This window comes from Lipotes vexillifer, unplaced genomic scaffold, assembly GCF_000442215.2.
Source record: "Lipotes vexillifer unplaced genomic scaffold, Lipotes_vexillifer_v1.1 scaffold871, whole genome shotgun sequence".
Lineage (NCBI taxonomy): Eukaryota > Metazoa > Chordata > Mammalia > Artiodactyla > Lipotidae > Lipotes > Lipotes vexillifer.
The window spans coordinates 669,302-684,641 of record NW_006771782.1 but is presented as its reverse complement, the minus strand read 5'-3'; positions in this window follow the sequence as shown (position 1 = coordinate 684,641).

Here is a 15,340-nt window from a genome sequence, read left to right as displayed (position 1 = left end):
GGTTTATCACAGGATCTTGAATATAGCTCCCTGTGCTATGCAGTAGGACCTTGTTGTTTATCCATCCTATATATACCAGTTTGCATCTGCTAACCCCAAACTCCCAGTCCAACCCTCTCCCGCTCCCTTCCCCCTTGGCAACCACAAGTCTGTTTTCTATGTCTGTGACTTTGTTTCTCTTGCACAGGTATGTTCATTTGTGTCATATTTTAGAGTCTACGTATAAGTGATATCATGTGGTATTTGTCTTTCTCTGACTTACTTCACTTAGTATGATAATCTCTAGGTCCATCCATGTTGCTGCAAATGGCATTATTTCATTCTTTCTATGGCTGAGTAGTATTCCATTGTGTGTGTGTGTGTGTGTGTGTGTGTGTGTGTGTGTGTGTGTGTGTGTGTATATACCCCATCTCCTTTATCCATTCATCTGTTGATGGACACTTAGGTGGTTTCCATGTCTTGGCTATTGTAAATGGTGTTGCTATGAACACAGGGGTGCATGTATCTTTTCAAATTATAGTTTTGTCCAGATACCTGTCCAAGAGTGGGATTGCTGGATCATATGGTAGTTCTATTTTTAGTTTTCTCAGGAACCTGCATACTGTTCTCCATAGTGGCTGCACCAATTTACATTCCCACCAACAGTGCAGGAGGGCTCCCTTTTCTCCACACCCTCTCCAGCATTTACTTCGACAATCTTTCTTAAAGACTGCGGCGTCAGCTACATTAGGCTGCCATTTTGGTTTGTGGCTTTCTTATCCTCCCTGGGATGGAAGGATTGCCCCTCTGCTCAATGCAGTATAGATCTATTTTCTTTCTTTATTTTTATAGTTCTGGGACATGGCTAGTGGAGGGTAGTATCTTCTTAAGAATGTTTGTTTCTCTTTTTCAAGGTTTTTTGTTTTTCATTTTCCCAGCTGCCCTTCACTTCCCCCTACTGCATCGGAACCACTTACCAGCTGGCAGATGTGGTCTAGGTAACGGTGAGGGTGATCCAAGCATCTTTAATGATGAAAGCTCAGAGTGGGCAGGTTGACCCACAGAGTCATGGGGTTTATTATTATATCCAAGCACCAGTCTTGTTTGACTGGAGAGCCAGACTTAAGTAGCATGGTCAGGCTAGCCGTTATTTTGCAATCTTGGCTATTCTCTGGGCGTCTTTTCTTACTTGACATTAATAAGTGGCCTTTAAAATAAAAGTTTCATTACCATGTTTGTGAAGAGGGAAAAAATGAGTCCAAATCTGCCTCAACATCTCCTACTTAGTACTTAGCATGTATTCACTCATGTAACTCTCAGATGCTGTGTAGTTGTCCTTCCAACATCTCAAGTTCATTTTGTGCCGTGACTTTGGTCTTCAGAGTCTGGAGCTTGATGGAGAGGGGTAGAATGAAGCCTATAGGTTGCCAAGCTTTGTGTTGCAAACTTTCATAAATGCTGACTTGTTTATTCACGGGACCTGCCGGCCTCACAATGTTTGTTGATAACTTCTCGAAAACAACGCTGGGTTCTTTGCGCTACGGTTGCGATTCGGTTTTATTATCTCCCAGGAAAATGCATTCCAGACTCTTGGGGATTGTGGTGGTGGGCTCACTGGAACATTTAATCTCTTATAGATGAGTTGTTGTTTCTACTGTTATTATATATCATTCTCAAAGTAGGTGGTAACTGCGGTGGTGCAATTTGTGTGGTCAGGGATATTCACGAAGTATTCACTGAAGATTTGCTCTGAATATTGTATCATGCATGGCTTTCTGGAGGCGAGGGGAAATTGGTGATGTGGACGTGTAGTAGGTAGTCAATAAATATTTGCTAAATAAAATGTCAATTTCCATTCTTTGATTTGATTGATACATATTTTTAAAAGTGTGTTTTTTTTTTTTCTAAGAGTAATGTATGTTTCTTGTGGATCATCTGGCATACATGAAAATAGAACCATCTATTCAATCAACAAGGATTCATTGAACACATACTCTGCTCCAGGCTGTGTCCTGGGCCCTGAGGATACACCAGTTAACAACAAACAAACACAGTTCCTTGTGGAGTTTCCATTCTTATGGGGAGAAATGCAAGATAGTTCTAGTTAGGCAAAGAGAAGAAAAAAGGACAGATAAAATCCTAAGTGCCATGAAGGGAGAACAAACCAAAGACATGTGGTTGAGACAGAGACCAGGAGGTAACCCCAGGTCCCTCAAATAACTCCTGCTTGAGTTTTGGTGCCTTTCCACTGGGTGATGTGTCTCTGAATTTTATGCAAGTGCGTATTTACCAACATCTGGATTCCATTTGGTTTGATTTTATTTCAATTAATGACCCATGTTGGGTTGTCGAACAAGGTGGGTGTATGAACGCCGCTTTGTGTTTTTAGGCTTTTCTAGATGAGAGGTGGCCACGTTTCCCACGAGGCGCCTTTTCTCCTCTTGACTTGCCCTCATTCCTCAAGCCCACTGTCCCAGAAGAAAGCCTGGCCTAGGCCCAGTGCACCTGGGACAGGCAACCTGGAGCCCGGGTGGTTGGCTGAGCCCAGCTGCACAGACCCGCTCACCCCCACCGTCCTGATCTCCAGACTGTGGGCCTGCCACGGCCGTTTTCAGCTGAAATAGCATGAAAAATGAGTTCTTGCGGTGTTTGCAATATAAATAGCGGCGATGCCACAGGAATTCAAGCACCCCAGGGATGTGCTCGCTTACAGGGCTTTCTACGTCCTGAGAAGACCCTGAGGTTCAGCTTCCCCATCAGAGGGGGAAACGGCTGGCAGTGGCCAAAGGCTGGGAGTGGCCCCCAGGTGGAGAGTTCCATCGGGTGATACCAGCCCAGGACGTGCTGGGTCACCCAAGTCAAGGGAATGCGTTTTGGAGAGCAGGGGGCAGACTTCTTCCAGAAAGGGCCACATAGTAACTACTGAAGGCTTTGCAGACTAGATGGTCTTTTCCCTACTACTCAGCTCTGCCGTCATAGCCATAGACAGTGTGCAAGTGGATGGGCGTGTCTGTGTTTCAATAAAGCTTTATTTATAAAGACAGGTGATGCCCAGGTTGGGCCCAGGCGCTGTAGTTTGCAGTCACCTGCTCTGAGCTGAAAGGCCTGGATCCCACCTGGGCTTCACTACTTACCTGATGGGATTGTAGGTGGGCTTTCCATCATTCCCATCTGTTAAATGGGTTAATAAAAGCACCTACTTTGTGCTCTTGTGAGTCTTAGTGGGATAATACGAGAAGGGCTCCAAATACTTTCTCGCCTGTGATGGGCACTCACACCATCCTTGCTGCATGCATCCTTCTTTCCAGGTGGCTCTGGCCTCTGGATAAATGACTCCTTCTAGTCAGGGGAGGCCTTTTTTCAGAACGTTGACTCATTCTCCTTTTCCGGGATGCAAGTCGTCTCATATCCACATGTCTGAATCTTGGTAACATGAAAAGCCAACTGGTCACGAAGTTTTTCCTGATTTCTCTCCTGCAGGTCAGGTTTCACTTCTGTACCTTCCCTTTCCCAGAACTTTAGCTGTGCTTTTGAATGATAATTTCTCCTTTTTAATTTTAATTCATTCATTCATCCACTTGGGACCTTGTCTGTCCATTCTCCCCCTAGCTCCCTGCTGCTTTCAATCCGTATCTTAATTAGTACTTTTATTGATACATTAGCACTTTGTACTAATTTATTAATACAATTAATAACAAGACCCCTGACCTCAAAGCACCTATGACCATAGGTCAGGAGTCCTGTTTTTCTATCCTGATATCTCGGAGCCTCGCATTTGGCTTGCCATAAAATATACGCCTGATAAACCATTTTATAATGAATGAAAGGGGTCCACATAATGTTTCTCACTCGCCTTTCCAGTCCTCACTATTCTTAGTGTGGAGGCTTGTATACAGTAGGCATCAAGTCAGCACATGTTGGTTGAGTTTTGCCTCCATACCATTTCCTCAGCCTGTAACAGTGTTTCTCTGCTTGAGGAACTTGGTTGCCAAATGGTATTTTCATCTCTCACCTTTTTCCTTCTGGTTGAGAAGGAGGTTCTCATCCCCGGAATGACAAGAATCTGCAAGGAGATGGGTTATGGGGAGCGAGGTGACTATGGGGTGTGGATGGTAGAGAGGGGCTTCAGAGCTGTCTGGGTGGCCTGTGAAACCAGACAGGATGATTACCCTCCAGCCCCTGTACTCTAAATTATTTACATTTCCCGGGCAAGACACCAGACTCCTACAGTCAGACTTGACTGCTCCGTTTCCCCTGCAGCTGACCTGAGAGCTTTGCTGGAATTCAGAAAAGGGCACCCCACTGGGAGTCATTGAGCTTTGGGTTTGAATCTCAGCTCTGTGATTTTGAAAGTTGCCTTTACCCAGAGGGATCTCAGTCCCCTTCTCTAGTAGTGAAAGTACCCATCTTACATAGGTCTGTTGCAAATAGACAAGCAATCAAAAAACCCAAAACACAGGACATGAGTTAACACATGTAAAGTGCATTGGCTGGCATGCAGTAGATCAGTCAGTGCCTGCCATTTTTCTTTTCTCTGCCTTGTTTACAAGGATTTGAGTTCTTCCTTATTCTTGGGGGAACTGCAGTGGGAGACCTCGGCTTTACTAGAGAAGAAATAAAAGTTTGATGAACCTCTGAGCCAGGGTTGTGGTTTTTTTAAATTAATTTTATTGGAGTATAGTTGATTTACAATGTTGTGTTAATTTCAGATGTACAGCAAAGTGAATCAGTTATACAGATACACATATCCATTCTTTTTTAGATTCCTTTCCTATGTAGGTCATTACAGAGTACTGAGTAGAGTCCCCTGTGCTCTCCAGTAGGTCCTTATTAGTTATCTATTTTATGTATAGTAGTGTGTCTATGTTCAGTCCCAGTCTCCCAATTTATCCCTCCCTACCCCTTTCCCCCTTGGTAACCATAAGCTTGTTTTCTACATCTGTGACCGTATTTCCATTTTGTACCATTTTTTTAGATTCCACATATAAGCCAGGGATTTGCAACATTGGCACTGTTGACATTTGGGTCTAGATGACTCTGTTGAGGGGACCATCCTGTATATTGTAGGATGAATAGCAGCATCCCTGGCCTGACCCAGTGGATGGCAGTAGCATCTACTGCCCACTTGTGACGACCAAAAACGTCTGTGGATGCTGCCAGAGGTCCCCTGGGGGTCCAGCCATCCCTCTTGGGAACTAGTGGATTTATCAAAGCGTCCCTAGCCTGGCGTGGGAGACAGAGGCGCCTGTGATGGGGGTGGCCCCTGGAAGCGACCTCTTCCCTCCTTCTCAAGGGGCCTGGGCTCCGTAGGACCAAGTGCTGAAGGGGACAGAGGCTGTCCTGCCGGCAGCTGTCCTGGGAGAGGAAGAGAGAAACAAGATCCTCAGGCTCGAGGTCTGTCACAGCCCACAGGGGCTTTGTTTCAGGTCCCCGTGTGGGCAGTCGCTGCGTGTGTAGCCGGGGGTCCAGGGGCAGCGATGGGGCAGAGCCTGCACGGCTGCCCCCACTGTGGCCTCCTTCCCTGTGAGACACTTCACTGGTCTCCTGCTTCTTCAGCCAGCTCCCAGAGCTGCTTTCCCTCCCATGAACCCACACATCTCCTTCCTGTCTCAGGGCCTCTGTGCTTGCTGTTCCTGCTGGCTTTTCACACGCCTGAGCCCTTCCTCCCTTCAGTTCTCAGCTTAAATTTCTGCTCTTCAGAAAGAGCATTCTGTCTCACACTCCCTGGCTCCCAGTACTTCCGCCACAGCACCCTATTCTGGCATTATTTGATTTACTTAAGTGTATCTGTTTTTCCAACAGGATAGACAAGTTCTGGGGCTTCATGAAGCTCCTAGTCTTGTTGATTTCTGAATCCCTCACACTTATCCCAGTGCCGAGCACAAAATAGATAAGCAATACGTGTCTGCTGGATGAATGAATGGATTTCACTTTCCCTAATCTTCCACAGTGTTACCGAAATAATCTCCCTAAAACCCAGAGACTCTTTGAGAAATTTAACAGTTTTTATGGCCAAAATTATAAACTCACAGAACATAGTTTAACTTAACAAATTTATTAAAATATACATTTACTTGGCCCACGGAATTTTAGTAAATTTATTCTGTATCACCCTTTGCGGTGAATAGGATCCAGTATGTACTTTTTACATGTGTATGTGTGTGCATACATGTATGTGATTGTGTTTTTTGTCTTGATCTCTGAACCAGGAGCTATACTGAACTTTCACCTTAGTTGTAAAAGTAAAAACTAATAGTAACTTGAATACCACTACTACTTGTGGTAATAATAATAATAATAACAACAATAATAATATCTAAATGTGAATGAGAGGAGCTATGGGAATTTCTACATTAGATCTGGGGCCTACTACAGACCGACTGGATCAGAATCTGGGACGAGGCCCTGGAATGTTCACTTTTAACCAGCCTCCCAAGAAATTCTGATGCCCAGCAAAGAATTAGCATCCCTACTGTAGAGAGGAGGGTATAAGCTTTGGGTTTTGAGTTCCAGGCCCCATCCAACCCCAGCCCTTACTGGGTGTGTGATCTTTAAAAAAGTTATACCGAGATGCCTCCATTTACCTCCCTGGATACTCGTAAGGGCAAAACACCATTTTCTGAGCGTCCACTAAGGGTCAAGCACTATGGTAAACAGTTTTCGTAGGTGATTTCAATGTACATTTTAATGAATTTCCAAAGGAAGGGAATGATTTCACTTTTCATGACAGGGTTCTGCTGTGAGGAATCTTATGCCTATTTTATAGATTAAGAAACTGAGGCTTTATCAAGTCATTTGTTCAAGGGTGACACAGACCCATAGCTCCTAGTTCTGGGGCTCATATCAGGTTTTTCTGGCCGTGCATGGAGGATTTTCACCACTGATCGTCTTCCCCGGTGGACTGCTGTGCGTAATTCCCCCTCCCAGCCCTGAGCCCTTAGTCCTGTCCAGGGATCTGTTCAAGGATAACACAGAGAAGAGCTTAATCAGATCTCAACAAGAGGATCTCAACTGTGAAACCGGCGCCAACTTTCCAACATGGCAGGTAGGAAACGAGTCTGCTGGAATCTCTCACCACCTCTAGAAACAAGGAAAGACACTAAGAATGATCAGTAAGTGAAGGGATGTTGGTGTGTGTTCTGTTCTGGGGATGAGGATACAGTTTCCGTTATAATAGCTGTCTTGATATCCCTTGCCCCCAACCCCGTTTACTTTTCCCTAATACCAACGTGAGGGCTTTTGCCGCCATCATACGTATCCTTTCAGCTTCCCCTTTCAATGCAAGAAATAACTGCTGGGGAGGGTGAAGACGAAGGTCAGCCCACGTCCCATGAACTCCACTCAAGTCCCTCTTTTCTTCCTTTTGGGCCAATTAGCTGAAAGGGTTTGCAGGTTTCCCCAAGTGGAGCTGATCACAATCGCTAATTGGGATCTTTCAGGAAGCAGAGGCAGAAATGAATTGATGGAAGTGGGCAGCGCTTTCCTTACATTATGGGCTTGGCTTGAAATCTCTGTTCAGGAAACTTGTGGGCATTATTTAATTACTAAGTGCTTCTTTGACCTCAGGCTTCCATGGGCTCACTGGAAAACACCCGATGGGTGAAATGGGGTGATTATCTGAGTAATGCAGGCCCACGTGACATGTCGTCATAAAAGAAACCCAAACATTTGCACAAATGCGTGGTGCGGTTTACTTCTGACCATCAGGGCTGCTGAAGACTCTCCCATCCATCATGGTGGTGCTGACTTGGGAACCATAGCTAGAAGTGGCTGGGTAATGGGTACGGAGGAAATATCACTGACTCACTTTACAGATGGGGAAATTAAGCCTTGGAACAGCTGACTACTTTGTCTGGGATTTGTACCCAGAGTCATACCCACCTCTAAAGCCATGCTCTTTGCATTTGATCACAGATTCACTGAATGGGAGCCTAGGAGTTTCACCCCCATTGAGAATTTCCTTTCTACTCCATTTTATCAATATATCCACCGTTTGGAGAATCCGTCGTGTGTTGCAAGTGTGTTTCCATGAAAGATGATTTTAACATCTTAGATCTCAGAATGCTCAGAGCAGCAGAGACCAGATACCCGTATAGGGTGTACTGAGGGCAACTCAATATGGCCTTTGTCTTTTCCTTGTCACTTGACTTAGCTTAGGGTTGCTTTTGTAGATGGCTAATGCGCTTTGAAGTTTGAGGATTTCAGGTGCTAACTTTTACTCGTAATTCTTAGGGCCGGTAAATGGGACAAGATGGATTCTCTAACCGAAGGATTAGAAGCAAGAAAATGCATTGATCTTTCTAGAACTCTAAGAAGTTTTTATTTTCCTTCTGAATTCCTCTTTCTGCTTCTCTGGAAACTCACTATTGCTTGAGCAGGCTCCCAGGAGCTGTAAATGTTAGCAGATAAAATTATCAGCCTTGAAATGGCCCTAGGAACACACTGGTTCCAGAGGTGTGCTGTTTTGAGCTCTGTCCACCAGGTGGCGACCTTTCCAAGGAAACTGAGAGCAAAATCGGTTCTTAAGTAGCTGTCACTATTTAAATGTTTGTTGGGCAATGCCAGCAGGCTTGGCACTGTACTGAATACTTAAAAGACTTAGCCTCTGCCTTCAAGGAGCTTTTACCAAGTCCCGTTTTCAAAAGTCCTTTGATTTGGACCATTTCCCAGCCTCTTGATTCAGTCTGTCTCCATATTCCTTAGGTCTGATTCCTTGAAAGAAAAGAGTAAGAGTTAGAACAGACAGAAAATAAACTTTACCGAGTCCAGCTGTATGTCACATACTGAGCTAGGCGCTTTACATCTAGAATCCTCACTAGGAACCCGTGAGGGGAGTGGTTGTCCCATTTCATAGAAAGGGAACCTGACACACATTTTAATATTTGGAAGTCCAATACCACCGAACTAGTCAGCCGTAGAGGCAGCAAACCCATATTTGCCCATAAATATTGGCGTCCAAACCCATATTTATCTGTTGCTCCAGTCTGTCCACCCCTCACCATGTCTCACTACAGGAAACTTACGGAACACATTACTCCCCAGAAGTGGTCCTGAAATAGAAATAGCCAGGAAAGCCTTTAGATATTTTCGTGGATGTCACATCCCTAGAAGGTGGTCTTGTAGGAAAACTGATTTTTGAGTCATGCCTCAGCCCTTTAAGGGCGATGCCAAGAGAGGCAGACTTTTCCCCACAAACTTTCCTTTGAGGGAAGGAAGTATAAGCTATTCATTTATGCTTCAGCAGTAGGTTGGCTGCAAGTTTAGCATTTAGACATTTAATTTCCTGCTTAATTTATTTATCTATATACTAGGTTATTATAGTAGTCGTGTATAATATATAGAGAGTATGCTATATATACTATAGTATATAACATGCATAATATAGCATATACGCATGCATATATACATATGCGTGTATGCATATATAATGTAGTATATAGATAGATGGACTATGTGATATCAGTATGTATCTAGATCTCATTCCCACTGGACCGTCAGCTAACTGAGGGAAGGGTCTTGAATGTGTTTGATGTTACACAGTCTTCTTTGGGCCTTTATACGTCGATGGTAACTTGTTTAATTGTTTCTCATGCAAATAGATCCTCCCCTTTCAATTTTATTGTGGCAAGAACACAACATGAGACAGATCCTCTTAACACATTTTAAGCGTACGTACATTATTGTTGACTATAGGCGAAACTCCTGCAAGAAAACACAGGAGAAAAGATTCATGACATCAGTCTTGGGAATGATTTCATGGCTATGACACCAAAAGCACAGGCAACAAAAATAAATACAGACCGGTGGGATGACATCAAACTAAAAAGCTTCTGCGCAGGAAAGGAAACAATCACCAGAGTGAAAAGGCAAAACCTACAGAACGGGAGAGAATATTTGCAAAGCATATATCTGATCAGATGTTCATCTCCAAGATATGTCTAGCTTTTCTGGTCTTCATACCTCAGAATGCTGCTGCTGGTTTATCAGAGTTCACGGAGCTGAGATGACCCCAGAACAGACCCAGAGAGGAGGGCTCAGGTACAAGGCAAGGCTCCCCGGGGGGAGATCATGGGGGTTGGGGGAGCAGGACAGGGCAGAGGAAGGTGCCAAGGAAGACGGTGAGTTCAGGCCAAGTCCCACGGTGGAGAGCTTCAGCCGGATCTCATCAGGCTCTATGCCTTAGAATGTGGGGCGACGGAGATGGGGATTTCGTACTGTGCCTGTCAGTCATTGGTTAAGAGCCACCCCCAGGAGGAGGGTGGAGGGTAGACATGAATTCCAAGAGACTATGGCTTTCCAGGCCTGTGAGCAAAGCCAGCTCCATCAGCCAAGGTCAGCCCCCCTAAGAGCCCCACGCCAGGCTGCTGTAAATACATGGAAGCCAGGGTGCACACATGGAGCCCACAGACATCAGTGGGGTTTAGGTGGGGGTATTAACATTGTCTGCTGTACTTAGTAGGCCCTTGGCATTCACCTTTTTATGTCGATGGTTTCAAACTGTCATGAAGGCCTGTGATTTGTAGTATTTTGCATCTAGGTTCTAGCTGCTAGGGTGAGTAGCTTAGCAAGGTACTAGCTCACACCTAAAATGAATGGATTCCAACCCATTTCTTTTCTGACCTGCAGTCAATCTGCTAAAGATTCAAAATCTTGGGTGATGCTATTCAATTCGCTGAAGTTAGCACACTTGCCCCCTCTCTGGGTGTCTCCGAGAGGAGCTGTGGTGTCTGGAGTGATCTGATTTGCCATGACACCACGCCTGCCATGCTGCGAGGTGCCCAGAAGGAAGGGGTTGGTTGAGGAGGAGCCAGTAATGCCAAACATCCACTAGGGTTCATAGGTATGAAGCACGTGAGAACCTTTGGGCCACTCGGAGCCGAGGCGGGACCCTATTGCGGGGTGATGCGTGAGTCGGGCAGTTGGGTGTGAGATGCTGTAGGTGAATGTTAACTTTCCAAGTCATTCTTGGCCTCCAGGATTTGAAGCTTCATGTCTCCACCTCTTAGGAATCCTTTAGGGTGCTTGCAGTTTGGGGTCATAGTTAAGACCAGACAGCACATGTCTGGGGAGCCAGACCAGAATCATGGCGTTGAAAACCCCACACCTTCAGAAAACCACAGGTAACACTGTGGGGATGGGGGTAGGGGGGTTGTAAATGATTTCCGAGGAATCTTCAGAGTGAAATATCTAAGGCCTTTGCTGCCAATCATGTTGGGATTCCAAAGCGCCCAGGAAGAGCAGACCTGCGCATTTTTACACACCAAGCCGAAGCAATTCTTTCAATTTTCCGATCAGCTCTGCATTCTCAAGGTCACCCCCGTGGGAGACTCTCACAGATCCTGGGATACCACAAAGGCTCTGAAGTCCTTGGGAGAATCATTTCAGGGAGGGTAATTACAGCTGCCCGTTCTCGTTCTTGCGTTTCCATGAGCCGAAGGCTTCCGTTCGGCTTAAATTGCTTTAAGCTGGAGTAGCCTCCGACTGCGTGATGACAGCGTGGTCCAGGCATGGACAGTCTGGGAGGCATCGTGTGCTCGAGGATCCTGGGCTCCGTTTCTGTGCCTCTTTTGCTTGACCAGCCACGCAGCAGTTTCCCCCCGCTGTCTTGAAGCATGCCACTTGTCCCCAGGTCATGGTGGAGGACACAGCGTAGACTTCGCGGGGTGACGGGAGGGTCCAGGGTGTACGTAAACCGCCGTCTCTGACGTCGTGTTTTCCTGGTTTGGGAAGGAGATGACAATCAAGATTCTAGCACAGTTTGGCATTTTGAGGAGCCTTTAAAGGAGGAATTACTAACAGGTTAAGGACATGAGCCAGGCATTGGACGCCCTCGGGGACCAGTCACAGTGGAAGGCCATTAACCCCTAGATCTGCAGGACAGTCGAGAGACGGGGCCATGAGAGAAAGGCTTCTTGGAAGAAGTGATGCTGGAGCTGAACTGGGTGGAGTGATGGGAGTTAGCCAGTGTGGCTGGGGGCAGGTGCTTAGAGGGAGCGTGGGGGGTGTTGATGCTATAGAGTTAGGAAGGGGCAGCCCCACTGGCCATGGAAAGGAGTTTTCTTTTTCTCCTACGGCCACGGGAAGCCATTGAAGAGGTTTAAAAAAGAAAGTAACTCCCCTTCCCTCATCTTGGGTGCCCCCGTCTCGCTCTGCAGGCAGAAGCCCGAGCTCTGACGCCTCCTTTGGAGTCTACTTTGAGAGCTGGTGCCTTCTCAGTGGCAACAGCTAATCTGCTCTTCCAGCAGAGGTGATCTCTCCCTTGACTCACATCTGCTGCAGTGTAGGGAGCGTTCCTTGTAGCCACCGTCTCCTTGCGCACCTCCCTTGCCCATGATAGCCGGAACCTCACCACTGCCACCACATCCCAAGATGGTACCTCTGGTCCATCTGGAAGACCCTTTCCTCTCCTCTAGGACTGCCTGTGCAGAGTGTCAATGACCCTGTCTGAGTCTACTCTGATCCTCCTTTTCTAAGTGAGCTGTGAAACAGGCTGGGAAAGTTTAAGTCAGTCACTCCAGGGCAAGGGACTACTACATGGCGGAGCAGAATTCAAACGCAGGTCCATATCCTCAGCTCTGGACCGCTCTGCTATATTGTCTCATCTAGAGATTGATGGCAAGGCCCAAGCTTTCTTACATCATGCACAAACATTTAGCATCCCCTGGGGCCATTACTGGCTCCAAGCCGGTCAAATCCTCTAGCCTCCATATTGTAGATCTCTTGAGTTCTGAGCACCGTGGGGAGAGCACGTTAATAATCGCCTCTAGCCATCTGCAGCCACAACCGTCGTTCCTTTTCAAAGACAGAGAAGTTTAAGTCCTAGAAACAAATGGGACCCTCTGGCTTGGAGTCATTGCCTCAGTTTCAGGGTGATAATCTGTCAGGGTCATAGATCACTTTACAAGCAAGCAGCCCGATATCAGACATTGCCAATGTTTATTTGCACAGATGCAGTGGAGAAAAACCTATTTCCACGGGGTCATGTTAGCCCAGCTGATGGACTGATAAGGGGAACCACGCCATCTGCCAACAGCCAAGCTTCTGAGTCCTTTTGGAATCCCCGTCAACCACATTTATGATCATATGAGAGGAAATGGATCATTTTGGTTTCTCCCTCGTTCAAGCTCTCATTTATATTTCAGACGAAACGTGGGCCCCCTTTTCTGCCTGGAGCCTCCCTGTATGTCCCTGTACCTTGCAGTCTGTATTTATTTCCAGGAACACTTGCTGATTTGACTTGTTTATGTCTTCTGAATGCTGGGCTTACATCACGGTCTGTGATCTCCCATCTGATGAAACAGGCTTGTGAGGTTCCTTCTGCAATTGAGCAAAGAGGAAATAAATATTAGCAAATGTGTAACAGCGATGCTGAGAAGCAATTAGCCCAGATGTTAATCTCATCTGAAATAGATGTCAGAACCATCATTCCCTTGTTCTTTGAAAACGAGGAAGGGAATTCATGCAACCCTTCTTGTACTTAAGCTTTGGTGTCTGTATCTGTGTGAGGTGGGCAAGGCAGAGAGGGGTAGGTCCTGGTTGGTATCATTGGATGCTTCCCCCTGAGCTGGCGAAAGAGGAATTATACTGTAATGGGACCTGGATTCTCATCCTGACTCCTATTCTTCCTGGCTGTGTGACCTCGGCCAGTCTCCTATGCTCTCTGAGTCTCGGTTGGTGTATGTAAGATGGAGAGGAAAGTCGCTTGGGTTGACATTATGTGACTGCTACAAATGTGCCAGGTCCTGACTGCCTTTGAACCTGGGCATGATGAAAAAACGTGGTACTTGCACTCAAGGACCCTACTGTCAAGTAGAGGGACTGTTGGGTATCACCAGCCCAGTGGTTACGAAGCTGCCTGCCAATGCAGGGGACACGGGTTCGAGCCCTGGTCTGGGAAGATCCCACATGCTGTGGAGCAACAAAGCCTGTGCGCCATGACTGCTGAGCCTGTGCTCTAGGGCCTGTGAGCCACAGCTACTGAGCCCACATGCCACAACTACTGAAGCCTGTGCGCTTAGAGCCCGTGCTCCACAACAAGAGAAGCCATCACAATGAGAAGCCCGTGCACCGCAACGAAGAGTAGCCCCCGCTCACCGCAACTAAAGAAAGCCCGCGTGTGGCAATGAAGACACAAATGCACCCAAAAATAAATTAATTAATAAAATTTTTAAAACTTAAAAAAAAAGAGAGATTATTTCAGTGTATTGTGTTGGCCAAAGAGTTGGTTCAGGTTTTTCTGTAAGACGTTATGGAAAAACAGTGTGCATGGGAGGAGGGAGAATGGGGGCTTATAAGTCTGAGGGATAATGCAAAAGAAAATGATAAAAAGTGCTTTATAAAAATTCTCAGCATCTAAATAGAGTTGAAACTTGGACTCTCTGGTTTTAAAGACATATCAGTCAGGATGGGCTACTTTAGGGTGCAGCAACAAAAGCCACACAGTCCAGTGCCTTGACATTATAAAAATTTGATTTTTTTTTCCCGGCCCCTCCACATCCATCCAGTTGGTTGCCAAGGGTGGGGCTGGTCTCTGTCCATTGGAGCCCCTCAGACACCCAGCTCGACGAAGGCTCTCTATCAGCTTGGGAGCCTTTGATCTCCATGGCAAGAGATGAAGCTGTGCTCTTAACACTCTGGTCTGCAGGACCAGTCTTGCTTCCACTTCTACGTCATTGGCCCAAGCAAGTCACATGCCCATGTCTAACTTCAAAGGAGGGCCACCCACCACGTGCCTGGGAAGTGGAGAGAGACAAGAAATTTGGGAAGACCTCTTCAGATAGTCTTTATAGAAATACTGCTAGCCTGCTTGAGACTCAGAAAGGGCATATTTGTTGTTTTTTCTGCAATCAGGTAGTATCATAACTATGAATATTACTTAAGGTTCAGTAATACCACCCCTAGGTGTGTGTGTGTGTATATAATTATCTCCTATGAGAGAAGTGCTCTCATAGATCTGAGAGGATGAACATCGAGGCACTATTGGTTTTAGTAAGGAATTGGAGTCTTTCATCTCCCTGGAGATGGAAACCTGGGTTAATTAAAATACGGGGATGTACACTAGGGAATACCGTGGTGGGGAGAATAATGCTCCCTCCGTCCTCCCCGCCACTCCCCTCAAAGAGTCCATGTCTCAATCCCTGGAAGCTGTGAATATGTTACCTTACACAGCAAAAGGGAATTTAGCTTGCAGTTGGAAGTAAGCTTGCTAATCAGCTGATCTTAAAATAGATTATTTTGGATTATCCAGACGGGCCCATCACAAAGGTCATTAAGAGTGGGAGGAGGAGACAGAAAAACCAGTGTCTGGCTTCCCGGGTGGCGCAGTGGTTGAGAGTCCGCCTGCCGATGCAGGGGACGCGGG